General features: G+C 43.0%; 1 protein-coding gene across 3 annotated transcripts in view; it reads right to left on the bottom strand.

Moving 5' to 3' along the window:
* The window catches only part of ROBO1 (roundabout guidance receptor 1), a 571646-nt gene extending 567327 nt beyond the window's left edge, over positions 1-4319 (bottom strand). For all 3 annotated transcript variants that reach the window (XM_053386465.1, XM_053386466.1, XM_053386467.1), the window contains exon 1: positions 3973-4319. The gene's annotated coding sequence lies outside the window, so the exon portion shown is untranslated. The remainder of the gene's footprint in view (positions 1-3972) is intronic.
* Between the last annotated feature and the right edge of the window lie 12148 nt (positions 4320-16467).

The raw sequence follows: 16467 nt of genomic DNA, 5'->3' as shown, positions 1-16467 counted from the left end.
CAGCCACAATGAATGCTTCCTGTGGAACCATTTTAATTAAATGAATTGACTAATAATAGTAATGAAAATGGATAGAGCATTTTTAAACCATAAGATACTTTGGCATAATTGAGTGAACTAACCCCCTCCTGGAAAGTGTGTGTGTTTTTGATTCAGGGAAGCTAGGCTCAGTTGTACAACATATGTTTTTCATACACAAGGTTCCAGGTGACATCAAAGCATCATCCCTAACTAAATATCCACCTGAGACCCCAGAAAGCTTCTAGCAGTCAGAACAGACAACAGAAAACAAGACCCAGAACATGACACAGCATAAGGCAGGTTCTTAACATCCATGTTTTCAACATTCACAGCTCACAAATATGGGTGAGTCCACAAAATAGTAATGGCTACACATGTCAATGAGTTCACTTTCTCAGAAACAATTCAGCTCCCTGCCATAAAAGTAACATTGAAATCCTATTTCTGAAACCATGTTTATGAATTCTGATCACTTTCCATGACACAGAGCTTGTTTGAATTCTTTTCTAAAAATGCTGTTATTATCATATACAAATACAGGCGCGCGCACACACCCTTACGTGTGTTCGGCTTGCATGCAACTGTGTATATGCACAGTGCTGGGAGTTTATTAAATAAATAGAATCATACAAGGAAATGGTGGGAGATAGCTGGAGAGTCCTGGTGACTCAGGTGCAGACCCTCCCCAGAGCCCAAAGAGGACATGAGTGACAGAGAAGAAACCTGAAAGATACCTGAGGCACAGCGGGGCTTTGTGTGGGCTGCTGAACCTCCCTGCCTAACAACTGACACAAGTGTCATGAACTGGCAGGACTACAGGGAGGAGGAAAAGGAGGAAGAGGATCCTGGTGAGGGGTAACTGAGACACGGGGGGGGGGCAAGCTGGGGATGGAGGAGAGGTTGTGTAGAGAGTACTCACAGAGTGAAGGAGGATGTTGAGGGGATCAGGGTCCAGCGCACAAGGACCTGTCTCACATGGCAGGCTCTGAGGTGTAGGAAGCAGCAGGCAGGGTGCTCCAGGACGCTGAGACGGGCAAGGGCCCATAGTCCAGCTCATTAGCTGGCCAGGTGGGACTTGTTAGCTCTGGGAAGAAGTGTGTGATTCCTCAGCTGGAGTAGGCTTGGAGCAGGTGAGGCTCACATGCCTCATCAAGCCCAGATGCTGCAATTAGCATGCAGAGCTGAGGTGATATGTCTGCTCAACTTCCCACCTTGGGTGGACCACGGCTTGGATGTCCCAGGGAGCTCTTTGGGACTGTGTTTGTGTGGGACTGACCTCTAGGTGCCCTGACCCCTAGATCAGCTGCAGAGGCAGGACCTGGCCTGACCAGACTTTGGACCTGTTGGCTTAACGGTCTACGCCATAAGATGTGGAATCATGTATACCAGCGGGATGCTGCCAGGTAGTGTGTGGTTGAGGACAATGAGAGGTGGCACCACCATAACCACTTTCTCACAGCCTCCTGTCAGCGCCAGAACTTCAACTCTAGTTGAAGAGAGTTGTGTGGAGGGAAAGGGGGAGGAGCCAGACAGCAGGAGAAAACAGGTGTTTACAGACTTTGCAGATGGTGTTCTCCACTTTCTATACTATTTCACTTATGAGTGTGGGGGTCTGGAATTTAACCCCGACAGCAGTTATCTGGTTTATTATACCTATTGAACTCTTACTGGCAGAGAGGCATTTGTTGGATTTTCCACCTCAGGTGTCAGGATAACTTCACCAACCTTGAGCAGCATGAACACTGAGTTGGGTGGGTTTGGCGCTGACCCACCACAGGCAGCAAAATGCCTTCAGTCGCTTTGTTACACATCCATGCTTGGACTCTGTACTCATGGGCAACCTGGCAGACCTCGCAGTGGCAGCGACCTGGCGGGCCCCACAGCAGCACTGACCTTCCTGGTGGCGGCTGAGGCAACAATGGTGGCAGGAAAAGAGCCAACAAAGGTAAGAAGAAGGGGTGGGGGTGGGGGAGCTGGTGGCAGGGTTCAGTAGTGGCATGGTGTGTGGGGGTGTGTGTGGGGTGTCCCTCTTTGGTGGCATAAAAAGTTGGAGAGTATGCATTTATTGAACCAACAGGCAGCCTTCTCCAGTTGTTTTTGTTTTAACTATTGTGCTTTTTACCTTGTATTTTATCCTGTGAGCCACCCTAATAGCTCATGATGGAAGGGCAGTATATAAATGTAATAAATAATAATAATAATAATAATAATAATAATAATAATAATAATAATAATTAAAAATGCATGTTTAGGATTACATAGTTCTACAGCGCAACCCTGTATACACTGAAGGAAGCCCCACAGCGTTCAGTGGGACTCAAAGGAAAGCGCGGTTCGAACTGCAGCCTTAGACAACGTGGGCTGCATCGCCTCAGCGGTTCTCTGCAGCCCTCGCAAGCAGGGGAAACGGACTCTACCTGAGAGGAGCGGGAGGGGATCACGCGGGAAAAAAACGAAGCGGGCGCCAATGTATTTACCTTTCTTTCCCCACACGAGGATTGCGGACGAGGCGGGAAGGAGGCTGAAAAGGGCAAGCCCTCGGTGGCCACACACATTCCTTTGCCTTTCGAGAGCGCGTCAGTCAGAGTGTCTCTCTGCCTCTGCCCCCACCCAGCCCCGTCATTCTCTTGAGTCCCACCAATATAACTGTTTCTTTCCCTGCGTTCCCCGAATAATAAAGAGGTCGTGGCCGCAGCGGGGGGGGGGATTGTGTGAGCGGACAGAAGAGACGGTGCACTGACGGCTGCGGCAACTGACTGCAGCAGCAGCAGCACAAGCAGCTGCGGCAGCAGCAGCCCACCAGGCGAGCTCCCCAATCTCTCTCTCTCTGCCTCGCATACACTTTCCATCCAGTAGCCAGGCGCCAGCCTATAGGGGGCTCTTTCCATTGTGTTAGGCGGAGGCGGCCGCAGCAGAGCGCCTCTCGGCGCAGTCCTACTCCACGCCCTGTAGCCGCCCTGTCCTTCGCAGAGAGAGAGAGAGAGAGAGGGAGAGGGAGAGGGAGGAGGGGGAAGTTACTCGCAGCAGCGGCGGTAGGGAGCCTTTCATCCATAATGCAGACGCTGCACGGCTCCCCACCTGCAATATGCTTCCCCCAGCTACCATGGGGCTGTAGGGGGTTGACTCTTAAACAAAATCCAGGGTTATGAAGGAAAGGGAGGAGGAACAAGTCTTCTGTTAGGTGAAACGTTCTTAAAGGGTTAATTTCTTTCCTTCGCAAACTGCATATAGTGCCGGGGAGAGGAGAGTTTGCAGGGCATTCAGTATGCACGGTATTCTCACTCCCCCTCGCCGTAAAGAGGAAGCCAAGGGAAGGTAGAAGGGGACGGAGACACACACACTCAAAACTGCATTTGCAAAGTACTACAGCGAGACCCCACTTCAGAAACAGCAGCAGCAGGAAGTCCCTGCCTGCACCACCAAATAAGCTCTACTAGAGAAAAAAATGATCACTCTGTAAAGTTGCTTTTCCAAGCCCAACTGAGTCTATAAATCAAGGCGCGGGGGGTGGGGGAGGGACGGCTCCCCCCTTTTTTCCTGTGCTGCTCCATGCAACGTGAAAATTGCTCTTTAGAGAGAGAAAGAGCGTGTGCCTTTGAACCCATGCCCGGGATGCTTTCCAACTTCTTCCTTAGCCCTGATAGCAGCCCTACCCTTCGTCATCCGAGAACTTTAGCAGACAATAAAGGGAGCATCAGAGAAACTTGTTCGATTGGCATTGGCATTTCATCTTTTAATCGCTCTGCCAGTTGCTTTTTTAAAAGAAAGAAAAGAAAAGAAACACTCTAAATAGATCCACTACCTAAAACGAACCCTGTCCGTTTCAAATCCAGAATAATTGCAATACAGCATCGCTTCCCTCCCTCGCCCCCCCTTTTTTAAAAAAGGAAAGAAAATATGACACTTGTGGACGGGTAAAAATCCATCGGTTGGTTAACTTGAGGCACTTACCCCTCTGAGATAAGGAAGATGTCAGAAAACTAGCAGCTCCATGATTCAAAGAATCCTTGCAACTTTCCTTAACATATACAGAGACCTTCTGTTGAGTTCAAGCAGGCAAGCTATTCAAGAGGACTTTTCACTCGAAAAGAGGGATGAAACTGGATCTCTTCCCCAGTATCAGGACTCCGGAAAACCAAATCCTTCTTCAGAAGAGAATTCTTTCAGACCCGTTATCTGTATTACCATTAATGCGCAGAGCAGAAGGCATTGCATACAAATAGATCCAAGTATGAGCTTCTATTGGTGGCTGAGGCAGGCCCCTGGGTCCTACTGCTCCATCGCAGGGAAACTACAAAGCAGCAATTTGCAAGCGGCTTTGGAGGAGCCATGAATGGGAGGAGGGGGAGACGAGAGGCGAAGGAGGGGGGCAACCCTCCTGGAATTGATTCGTTACCTCTGCTGTGGTGGTACGTGTTGCTGAGGTTTAACAGAATAAAACCCACATTCAGCAGAGATGCAGGAGAAGGCAGTGCACACCTTTCCCGTTTTCAGCTGCTTTGTGCTGGATTGTTGCGGGGAAAGGGGTGAGATGCTAAAACTAACAACTTTTGCGAAGAATGCTCAGATGGGTAGCGGAGGGTTCCTGGAAAGATCTTGGATTCACTCTCCAAATTACTCCTTGGCTCCCCCGAGCCTTAAACACATTTAAAACTGAGCTCTAGTGATTCTGAGCGAGAGGACTTCCTTTTTTCTTCTTCTTCAAAGCAAAGCTCCTGGTGATACCAAACTGCCAGAAAGAGACCATTGAAGCAATGACAGCTGGCTTGCACCAGTGGAGTAACAGTTTTATGGGATCCGGCCCCGGCAAAGAAAGAAGAGCAGCCGGGCTCCAGTTCTCTTTTCCCTTGTTGGAAAAATTACTTCTACCTGGTGCTCCCACACATTTCTCCTGGTCTTGGCCAAAAATGTCAGGAAGTGTAAAAAGATGATCAGTAGTGTTGCTCCCACTTTGCCCTCAACAATACAGTTTAAGTGCTCTCACACAGCACCGCTGTCAGAAGGTGATGGTAGAGCTTCAAATGCAGCGTTACTGAAGCCTGCTGCTGCTGCTGCTGCTGCTGCAGGGCTTGGCATTTTGCTAAGAATTGTAGCTTTGTGATGGAGTCAGTAACCTTAATGCATGATCCCATTTGCCACTGTGCTGTTTTGTATAACAGTTGGTGCACTCGTTTTTCCTAATACACCCAAATTTTCCTCTTGCAGAAAGCAGTCATTTTCCAAATTGACTCATTACCAAACTGAAGTATTAATTAGAAGAACTCGTTTCAAATGCGTTCTCATTAGGGTTTGCTTCACTTTAGGTCATGTGAAGTTTTCTGGGTGGTGAAAAGCAAAAGGAATGTGGGAAGCACCCATAGATTAAATGCCTAAACACTCCTGTGCAAATAATCACATAGCTGCTAGATAAAACAACTGTCCAGTTGTTCTTAAGGTAATATTGTTACTGTGTGTTAAGTTATAACAGATTCCTTGGTTTGGTTTGAAAAATTATCACATGGAAATGTGTATTACAGTGGTACCTCTAGTTACGAACTTAATTTGTTCCGGAGGTCCCTTCTTAACCTGAAACTGTTCTTAACTAGAGGCGTGCTTTCGCTAATGGGGCCTCTCGTTGCTGCTGTGCCGCCTGCACACTATTTTCGTTCTCAACTCAAAGTAACTCTTCCAGGTTAGCAGAGTTTGTAACCTGAGGCGTTTGTAATTCGAGGTACCACTGTATATCAGTTTGTCTTTAAGGTGCCACAAAAATCTTTGTTGTTTTTGAGCTGCAACAGACTAACAAGACTACCCCTCTGGAAGCAAACAATCATTTCAAGTTGATAATCTGATTGAAATAAGTCTTGGTCTAGAAAACGTGGCTATTAAAAAATCCTGCTCTGGCAATGACTCACTTGGACAAGTGGTGTTGTTGTTTTTTTAAATGCCCCTTCCCTTCATTTTTTTCACAGGACTAACTATTGTAATAAAAGGGCGGTGGCCAACCTGGTGACCTCCAGATGTTTTGGATTACAGGTGCTATTGTCGCTGAACACTGGCCATGTTGGTTGGGACTGATAGAAACAAAAGTCAAAATATGTCTGGAGGGCAACACATTGACTACCCTTTCGATAACATAGGAAATAAGAATTTTTCTCTTGCTGATTACTGTTGGGATGAAGCAAATGAATGAGTCTGAAAGTTCTCTGCTAAAGGAAACTCTCTTAAACAGCAGATTACTGTTGTTTGCCATGTTAAACAGAGTGCTCTGCTGTGTTAGTCAGGCACAGAGTAAACTCATTGAAGCCCATTGATTTCAATGTCCAAGTTAGATATTATTCATAAAGTGTGAAGGGGAGATGCATATATGCAAAAACTTGTCATGGATAGGCAGCTGAGAGAAATCTCAGCTTATCAGCATGTTTTCATTGCATGACCTCAAGTGTTTGGAAATGGTCATCTCCTCCTTTCATGTTGCATTTATCAAGGTAAACACTGGATGAACACTGATATGCCTGGGCCATGCATAAAGCACAAAAAGCCCTTATAATCTACTTTCCAGTATCCTATCTGTGGTATGCAGTCATATAATTTGGGCCTGGCAAAGTCAAGTCCACATATTGCTGTTTGCATGGTGGTTGATAATTCTCTAGCTTTTTCCAGACTTCCAAATATTGCAAAAGCGGAAGGTTTATAAAGCATGTGAGGGTTACAGTACATAGCTGGCATCTGTGTAATGTATGGGTGCCTCATGTTTGACTAGCCTGACTTATCTCATAGGATTATTTATCGAAATGAATAAGTGAAGTGATTACTAGCCTACAAGTTAAAGAGTAATTCATAATGCATAATTTAGCAGCCATAAATAATCATGTGCCATTCATTACTAGGTTTACTTTATATTTTCATTTTAGTTCACTGATTTCATAATATGAGTTAGACTTGATAAATGGTAAGATTTGAAACAATCTTTGGATCTTTAACATGTAAAACATTGCACAGTATCAATAAGAATACGAAGTTAGTGGAAGAAAAGTATCAGTTTAAAATATCTTAGTGATAAATCCAACTGAAGACAGACTGTGTGTGTGTGTGTGTGAGAGAGAGAGAGAGAGGGGGGAGAGGGAGGGAGGGAGGGAGAGAGAGTGTGTGTATTTACAACTGCAGTTTTATAGCATTTTAAAATTCTATCCTGGCTTCAGTGCAGTAAAAGGCGAAGGACCCAGTCCACAACTCTTCTGAACCCTGCAGCACTGTGGAAGCACTGAGATGATTTCTCTCAGCTCTGGCAAATCTCAGGCATTCCTGGACTCCAAAGACTACACAGCCCTGCTGCCTTGCAACAAACAGCAATAGGAGTACTGCATTGCAGCCTTCTCCAACCTGGTGCCCTCCTGATGTTTTGTGTTACAACATTTGTCATCCTTGACCATTGGGCCTGCTGGCTGGGGTTCATGAGGTCTGTAATCCTTTCAAAAAGCCTTGTAGACTTACCTATTTCCAGTGGTATTTGCATGATTCTTATGCACTCTCAGATGTGCTTCTGCTGCATTGTAAAAGTACACTTTCAATATTGGGCAGGAATAGTTTTATATTACTGATGGCTTAATAACACTGGAGTTGTTTAAAACTTTTGGGTTTAGATATTATTATATTTTGCTTTTTTTATTAAGAAATCTTGTTACACAGAAGTGGAGAGGTCTAGAGTTTGCTGAAATACAGCATGATAAAACTTGCATAAGGAATGCCCACCCAACTCTTTTGGTTGCTTCATTTCTTTGAAATAAGAGAGAGTATAATATTATGGCTTGCCAAAACAATCATTAACTGTATTTAATATAAAGCAAGTGGTTCAGCAGATCACCCCCTCTATTAAATAGAGCCCCACATAAATTTCAAAGCCAGCTTATTCCTATGTAACATTCTGAATATTTGTAAGTACCAAAATTATATATTTAGGTCTGCTAACACACTGGAGGTGAAGAGTGGTATTAATAGTATTTAAGATTAAATAACTATTTTAAAATATTTGGTGATGAAGAAACCCATCTGAAATAAATCCTTGCAGGGGAAATAGCATATTAAAATAAACCTGTTGTAACACAGAGTTGTAGCAACAGGTACATCCTTATTTTTAACAGAATGCCGAAGCTCTAACCAATCCCTGAGCTTTAAAATGCAACCCATCCAGCTATGATAAATGTGCACTTCAGAAAAGTGTTCTTGTTCACAAACACACCTGGAATTTCTGTTAGAATCATAGAGTTGGAAGGGACCCCAAGGGTCAAGCAGGAATCTCAGCTAAAGCATCCATGGCAGATGGCCTTCCAACCCCTGCTTAAAAACCTCCAATGAAGGAGGAGTCCACAACCTCCTGAGGGAGTCTGCTCCACTGTCAAACAGCTCTTACTGTCAGAAGGCTCTTCCTGATGTGTCAGTCCTTTAGATTATATTTCCTTTCAGTCTCCTCTTTTCCAGGCTAAACACACCCAGCTCCTTCAACCATTCCTCATAAAGCTTGGTTTCCAGAGCCTTAGGTTGCTCTATTCTGCACATCTTCCAGCTTGTCGATATCCTTCTTTAATTGTGGTTCCCAGAACTGGACATAGACCAGGTGTGGTCTGAGCAAGGCAGAATTATTCTGCATTCTACTGAAGACTTTGAACTGGCTTGGGATGATAGATAGGGTGAAGAAAGATATTAGCATCTCCACTCCCCACTACTGTCTTTTGAATGTCCATCACAAGCCCAATATCTTCCCATACAGACAGCTTTCATAAATCAGACCAACAGACTACATTGCAGCCATGCCACAACAAAATTAAAGTGATAGCACTACTTTACTACTAGGTGTTAATGAATTAAAGGCTCTCCTCCTTAATTATGCGTACATGTTGTGTTGCTTACCAAACTATCAAGGAGGACTAAAGTACCCCAGCACCCTGCCGTGAGAACAAAATTAAACCATTTTTCAAGTGGAGGGGTGGAGTGTGTGTGTGCCTTGCTAAGTAGACAGAGACCTCTGCTGACTGTCTCTTTGGAGCAGGCCATTTTAGGTGGAATTAGAAGGTTTTTAGAAGCCCCCTCATTAAGCAGGGTCTTGCCATTCAGTTCAACAATACTGCCCAACACTGAATGAAGTTATAGAATTTCACAGGCTGGAAAACTAAGGGTCTCCTAAGACTTTGAAAAACTACATCAAGATGATAAGTGTTCAGGAGATATAATCTGCCATCCATCACTATCCTAACACTATACCTATGGGAGTCCTTTGTGATTTGCCTTTTCAGGCCTCACGAGTAGTTTTGTTCATCAAGGAGTGTGAAGGCACACTCTTCTAGTTTGATTACCTCTGCTCAAGGTGAGACGCATTGTGACACAATGCAAATTACACTATCTGGGGTGATATATTCTTAGGTCCGATAAGGCTTTCATGCCTCAAGCTTATGCATCCTAAAGAGCTCCTGGAAGATGGTAGAGTACCATTTTGGTTGAAAGAAGCTTCTACAGATGGTCACCATCTTCTCTTGACAATATTGTGGGGTAGCTTCATGGGCATAGCCAAGGGGGGCAGGGGAGGCAACTGCCCCCCAAGCAAGTAAATCAATAAAAATACTTAACTATCTGAGATTCTGCCCCCCCAACATGAAGCCTGTCCTCTAACATAAATGCCCATAGGTAGCTCTGACTTTCATTTTGCCAACTATGATGATCTATCCACCCCCGCCGTTTCAGCCTCCATTTCTCCCTTTCCTCTCTCTACATAAGTCACCTTTCCACCTGCAGTTTGTTTTCCAATAGAGTCAAGGAGCATAATCCTAATGTTCTCTCCAACTTCCTAAGACTTCAGGAATTTCCAAAGAAGCACACCAGAACATGGGCTTAAACTTTCTGCAAGACCCTAGATTGTAACTAGTTGACCAACCTTAAGGGTAAATTGAGTAAAAAACGGGTACATTATGTCAGACTGGTTTCTATGCTGCCTTGTTACCGGCCAACCACTTAGTGACTGGTCCTGAACAGACTTGTTTTTAATTTTGATTAATTTTACTTCATTGTCTATATCTTCTATCTATGGGAATATTTCCTGAAGATGAAGTATGCTGAAATGTGTATTGTGGGCTTGCTGTTTTGCAAGTGTCCACTTCCTTTTTTCCACTAGAAACATATTTGTTGGTTATTTTAGACATTAGTTGTGCTGTAGAAGGCGTGCTGGGGAGACCACACATTCAAGAAACACAAAAGTAACCAAAAGTAACAAAAACAAAAACTCCTTTTACACTAAATTACATTATACCCATAAGTATGACCCATTCACCAGGGTACTGAGAGAGCTACATGATGCTCCCTATATACCATACCCAATTGCTGACACAGCTTAATTACCACAGCCTAACAGCACCTGCCATACTGCTTCACAGCCATAAAACTAGGTCATGTTATTTAAAGAGATACACATCTTGTGAAACAATAATGAACCTTAATATTTAAAGAACCATTCAACAATGTTTTGTTGCAGCTGGGGCAGAGGAAGGCACCTGGTTGTGTTGCTGCAGATGCGCCATGGTCTTTATTCTCTCAGTGCTCCTCCATATGGTTATTTCTCCTCTGGTCACTGCTATGGATAGCAGTGCACTGCTATGCACTATGGTCATCTGCAAGGGATATGCCACTGCATTTATACAATTTACCTTTTCAGCTATGTATCACTTTGGTGAGTCTCCGCCATAGACAATGGTGTTCTCCAGCTCCCTTATTCTAGTCTCCAGATCTCCCTTCGTGGCTTCCAATGTAGCATTTTGTGACATTTGAGAATAAACTCATAATTTTCTTTGTCCAAGTTCTTTCTGAGCAGAATTGGCAATATCATTCTGCTTTGCCACAGAAAGGTGAATGTTTTCCATTTTGGCATTGCAGTTTTGCTCCACCTGATATTCATATTCCTGAACCTGTTGTTCTTGTTCCTTTCTGAGCTCTTTGAAAGCATTCAATGGTTTAATCTCAAATTCCTGGTGATGGTGAAACTGTATCCTGCTCTTGTAATTTTGCTTCTTGTTCTTTAGCTCATCATCATGAAGGTTCTTTAGAAAAGTCATTTTGTTCCTTTTGAGTTTTCATTTTGTTTTCCATATCTGTTTTCCTCAATGTCTTTTGGAATCACTCATCCTTTTCTTGAGAGAGATGTTTTGTTACTCTGACTCTTGAAAATCTTTTTCGAGGCTTTGTTTTCCACACAAGGATGTTACCAATTCAACCTTTTTGGAGTGGAGCTGAGCATCAAGGTCCATTGCCTGAGCAACTGCCAGGTGTAAATAATTCTCTTTTTTAGAGTTCCTGGTGAACTGCTATTTGCACAGTTTATCAAGCTGTACCTGCAGAGTGGTGTCCTGTGTGGCTTTGTCTGGAAGCTCTCTGCTCACCACGGCCAGCCCCCTCATTTTTGGAATTTGAAAGTTTAAAAATTCAACACGCCCTACATGCTACAGCCATACTAGAAGTTGCTGTATGGTGACTGGTACATTCTGGGTTTCAGCTATGGGCCTAGTAAGACAAAAACAAACAAAAAACCCTACAGAACAGTGAATTTATGTGGAATATGCTCATTATTCCCATTGTATTGAATACTCAAAGGACTGCAGTATGGGCTCAGTCCCATACACCAGGTGTTGGGGACCTTGAGAGCCAAATGCAGCTCTTTAGATCTCTCTGTCCGGCCCTTGGGTTCCAGGTCACATTCCCTCTTCCCAGCCCACACCCCATATAAGTCCTGCTTTGCAGCTTTCTTGAGTATTCTTGCCTCTTGCATGTGTCCTTGAACTCTGATAATGCTTCTTGCTTTCCTGGGTGAAGTATGGAGAGGTAGGTTTGTGTGTGTAGACAGAAATCAACTTACTAAATAAAGGTAAAATTCACATTCATTGCTTGCCCACTTATGACTCTGGCCCTACCCACCACTGACATGTGACCCTTTGAAGGATGCCCAGAAGGGAAAGTGACCCTCAGCTGTTTCTCATCCCTGCCATATACACACTTAACCTGGGAGTAAGCTCCATTGAACCTAGTGTGGAACACTTCTGAGTAGACATGCATAGGATTGCATTGTTAATGGGCTAGTAAGATAAAATAGATTATGGAATAAAACAATTCAGGTATTGGGAAGGTTGCTATTCAAAATCTCTGACCAAAGAAGTTTTCTTCATAAATCAATTTTTCTGTTCATTTTGAACCTTACAATGGAATTTGAGTCTTCATTAACTGCCTGCTACATATGTGGTAAGATTAGTAATGGTAGAAAAAATGATAATATTTCATTTGTATTGATTACCTCTATTGTAAAAATGATGTCTGCTAAATTTTATCTCCAGTCACTGATTGCTAATCAGATACAACACTGTACTCATCACTGTAAAAGCAAAATAGTGTGGCCAGTTAGAAATAAATTATATTGTCATTTTTCATGAAACTATAAAGCCTTAGATATGTTTGAAAATGTACAGATTTAGTGTAGTAGAAGTAGTAGAAGTAGACAGTAGCCAAGTATAGGGGAACTGTCACATTAGACTGTTCAATAGGGATTAATAAACCAAAGCTGGCAGATTGGTTTAATAGACAAAGTGGGTGGGCAGTTAACCATCTGAGCAAAGATTATGACTTTCTAGTGAAACAAAACAAAGAGGAATGAATCACTGAGTCATTCTGTTAAGACAATTAAAACACAATTGCTTGATCAATTATCGCTGCATGGATAATAGCTTGATTCAAGCAGAGCAAATAAATCATTAAACATTGAAAAAGAAAACCAACTCAAGTCCCTGAACCTAGTTTTAAATTTATCTCTAACACCTTAACGAAAAAGCCAGTGGGAAGTTCTCTTTTACATTCCCTATTGAAACTAGTGGAAGTTGTGCAAACATTATTGTGCGCATATATATAATTGTGTACTGTGTTTTGTATTCAATGTGAAACCATTTCCTCCAATAATAAAAATATATGTAATGAAAACAAAGACAACACTGGGAATCCAGTAAGATAAAGACATCTGAAGGCAGCCCTGTTCAGGGAAGTTTTTAATATGTGACATTTTAGTGTATTTTTCATCTTTGTTGGAAGCCGCCCAGAGTGGCTGGGGAAACCCAGCCAGATGGGCGGGGTACAAATAATATATTATTATTATTATTATTATTATTATTATTATTATTATTGGAAGAAGGGTAGTCTGTCCGATCTTTAAAAATCAAATAAAGACAAAAAGTTTGATACTTAATGGTGAACTGATGTTTACAGCAAAGAGCTGTGCTTAATTGAAAATAATCTTAGAAGTGTCTTGTGTCAAGGATCATGCAGAATACCATGCAGCTGCTCAATCTCTTATCAACCCCTGTCCATAAATTATGGCTACAGCTAGTAGCAAATGCTGGACATGTTTTTCTTTTCCACTGATGAGGCTCCTACTTCATGCTAGCAATTCCATTGATAACACTTCTTTGCAGGATTGTTTGCATTTATAATTAAAAGCTGGAGGTTGCATTTTAACTGGCTGAAGATAAATTTGTTTTACAAGTGGAACCTACATAATCAGAAGCCAGCACTACTAAGATTTGTGGTACTTTCTCTCAAGTAAATGTGCATAGGACATTTGATGTGATGATAAGCCTAATAAACTGGATATTGTGCTATGTACTGCTGCTCTTTCGTGTGTGTGTGTAACCACAACCACTTAGAAGCCATACTGAAACTAAGTGGTATAAGTACAATGAAGAATATAAATACATGAATAAATACAAACATGTTATTGCTCATTTACTAAGGCCAGGGTATGGCTGTGACCTATACTGTGTAGTGTGGGGCTGATCTCTGGGTTTGTGTATGATAATGAGTACTGTTTGTTTATGTATGTGGGTAAGTGTGTGAGAAAGAGAACGACTGTGTTTGATTGTGTGAAGTAAGCTTGGAAGCATGTCCCTATGCCAAACCTCTTTCTTAAGACCACCAATGGGGATCTTTGTTCTGACACTATTACAAGGGCTCTTTTCAAGTGGTTGTGAGTTCATGGCAACTATATTTTATTGAATTCTCTGAAGTAACATTAGCACTGATCCAGGGACCCCACCGAATATGCAGTGCTGATTGCCATTATGGGAAGGGGGAAAGGGGTTCCTGGAATCAATCCCCACCAAACAGGTGTTAGAGGTACAACCAATTAGTTGTCCAGTGCTGTATGCACAGAAAAGGAGTATCTTCAGGTTCTATACACACGCCTTCCCTCCATATACTATATTCCTTGAGCATTGCATTCTGAAGCCCCATAATTTAATATATTTCTGGCACCGTTTAATAGATTTAATTTAAACCCATTTTGAAATACTTCAGTATTTGCAATCATCTGGAATTTTCTGTTAAAACTCAGTTTTTGCATGCAGATTCCTGCCAGCTGTGAGCTATCCCCCCCCCCCCGTTCTTCAGCTTTTGCCCCACCTCTGTAACTCTCTTTACTCAAGCTCAACCTTTTCTTTCTCTTCAGTTAAAAAAGAAAGCAATGACACTTCCCTGGCCATCATCACATTTAAAAACAGATGAAAGGTGAGATTTTGCACAAATGCAGAACATTCTCTGCTTATACAATCTGTGAAGGGTCTCTTAAAACAGAACTGCATAACATCTAAACATAGCATAGGGGCGCTTCTGCTATGCATCAGGGGAAGTGACCTGCTTCAGGCAGCACCATGCGGGGTAGGAGTGAGGATAGACAAGGCAGAAACTGGTACAGCCAGACTTTTTTTTAAGTGCTTCATGCCCAAACAAAAGGGGTGGGGCAGGGATCCTTTGCTCTCTGCTTCAGGGAGAAAAATGTTTTGGGCCAGCATTGATTATCTCATGATAGAATTATATCAATTGGGAACAATAAATCCATCAAACCATGTCTAACAGTATATTATGAGTGCTGGATCTTTGCCACTGTGATAAGTTTGTTCCTGCAGTTGTGCTCACTCTTTTAACAAGAGCACTTAGGGCATCAGAACTACACATTAAAAGAGCCATGGAGCTGCTGCTGCTCTGTATCCCTTTCCCAGTCTTCCTAGGAATGGATAGTTTATCGTACACACATTATGTGATGTTATCATGCTGAAAATTTTCCTATTTCAGATCACTGGCTGGTCAAGGCAGGAAGTACAGCAGGCAGAAATCACATCACACATTGTGATAAACTACATGTCACTGGGAAGAGAGGGAAAGAGATGGCTTGGAAGAAGTTCCACGTCTCTCATTTTACCTTTCACTAAAGGGATCAATAAAAGCGATTATAAGTGGGCTAAAACCAACCTTATAACATCATTCTTCAATTGTGATTTATATCTCACAGGCTATGGACATGTCACACAACATTTACAAACATATAAAGTTGTAAGGAAAATATAAGATGCCTCCATATTACTTTTGCTGGAGTGGTAAGCATGTCCATCTGTTGCAGGAAAAACAATATAAGGTCTTGTGGCACTCTAAAGACTAACAAAGTTGTTATGGCACAAGCTTTTATGGACTACAGTCCACTTTATCAGGTGAATGAAATGTTATCCTGAGTTGCACACGGGTATACAAACACGGGTGGCGCTGTGGGTTAAAGCCTCAGCGCCTAGGACTTGCCGATCGAAAGGTCGGCGGTTCGAGGACACGGGTGGCGCTGTGGGTTAAAGCCTCAGCGCCTAGGACTTGCCGATCGAAAGGTCGGCGGTTCGAATCCCCGCGGCGGGGTGCGCTCCCGTCGTTCGGTCCCAGCGCCTGCCAACCTAGCAGTTCGAAAGCACCTTCGGGTGCAAGTAGATAAATAGGGACCGCTTACCAGCGGGAAGGTAAACGGCGTTCCGTGTGCTGCGCTGGCTCGCCAGATGCAGCTTGTCACGCTGGCCACGTGACCCGGAAGTGTCTGTGGACAGCGCTGGCTCTCGGCCTATAGAGTGAGATGAGCGCACAACCCTAGAGTCTGGCAAGACTGGCCCGTACGGGCAGGGGTGCCTTTACCTTTACCTTTTATACAAACATACACATGGTTGGAGGATCAGAAACACTGAGGCTAGAAGGGAACGAAATGCAGAAAGTGCAGTGATAATTGCATTAGAATAATAATTATATTATTCTTTTATAATATAATAATTACACTCATTCTCACTCACACTCACTCTCTCTCTCTCTCTCTCACACACACACGCACACACACATTCTTATTGATAACACATACATTCTGGCATTGATAAGCCAATTGATACATGGAAAGTGCAATCCTATGCATACCTTCTCAGAATTAATCACAATTCAATGGAGCTTACTCTCCGGAAGGATTGCAAAAGTAGTGTGATTAAAAAAAAATCTGTCTTCCTCTATCCAATGATGGCAATTCTAAGATCCCTTACAGAATGTCTTGAGAGGTTGAAATCCTTCCTTCCTTCCTTCCCATTTCTAAAGTTAGATTTG

The sequence above is a fragment of the Podarcis raffonei genome, chromosome 4, assembly GCF_027172205.1.
Source record: "Podarcis raffonei isolate rPodRaf1 chromosome 4, rPodRaf1.pri, whole genome shotgun sequence".
NCBI classification, from domain to species: Eukaryota; Metazoa; Chordata; class Lepidosauria; order Squamata; family Lacertidae; genus Podarcis; species Podarcis raffonei.
This window is presented reverse-complemented; position numbering and strand designations above follow the sequence as displayed.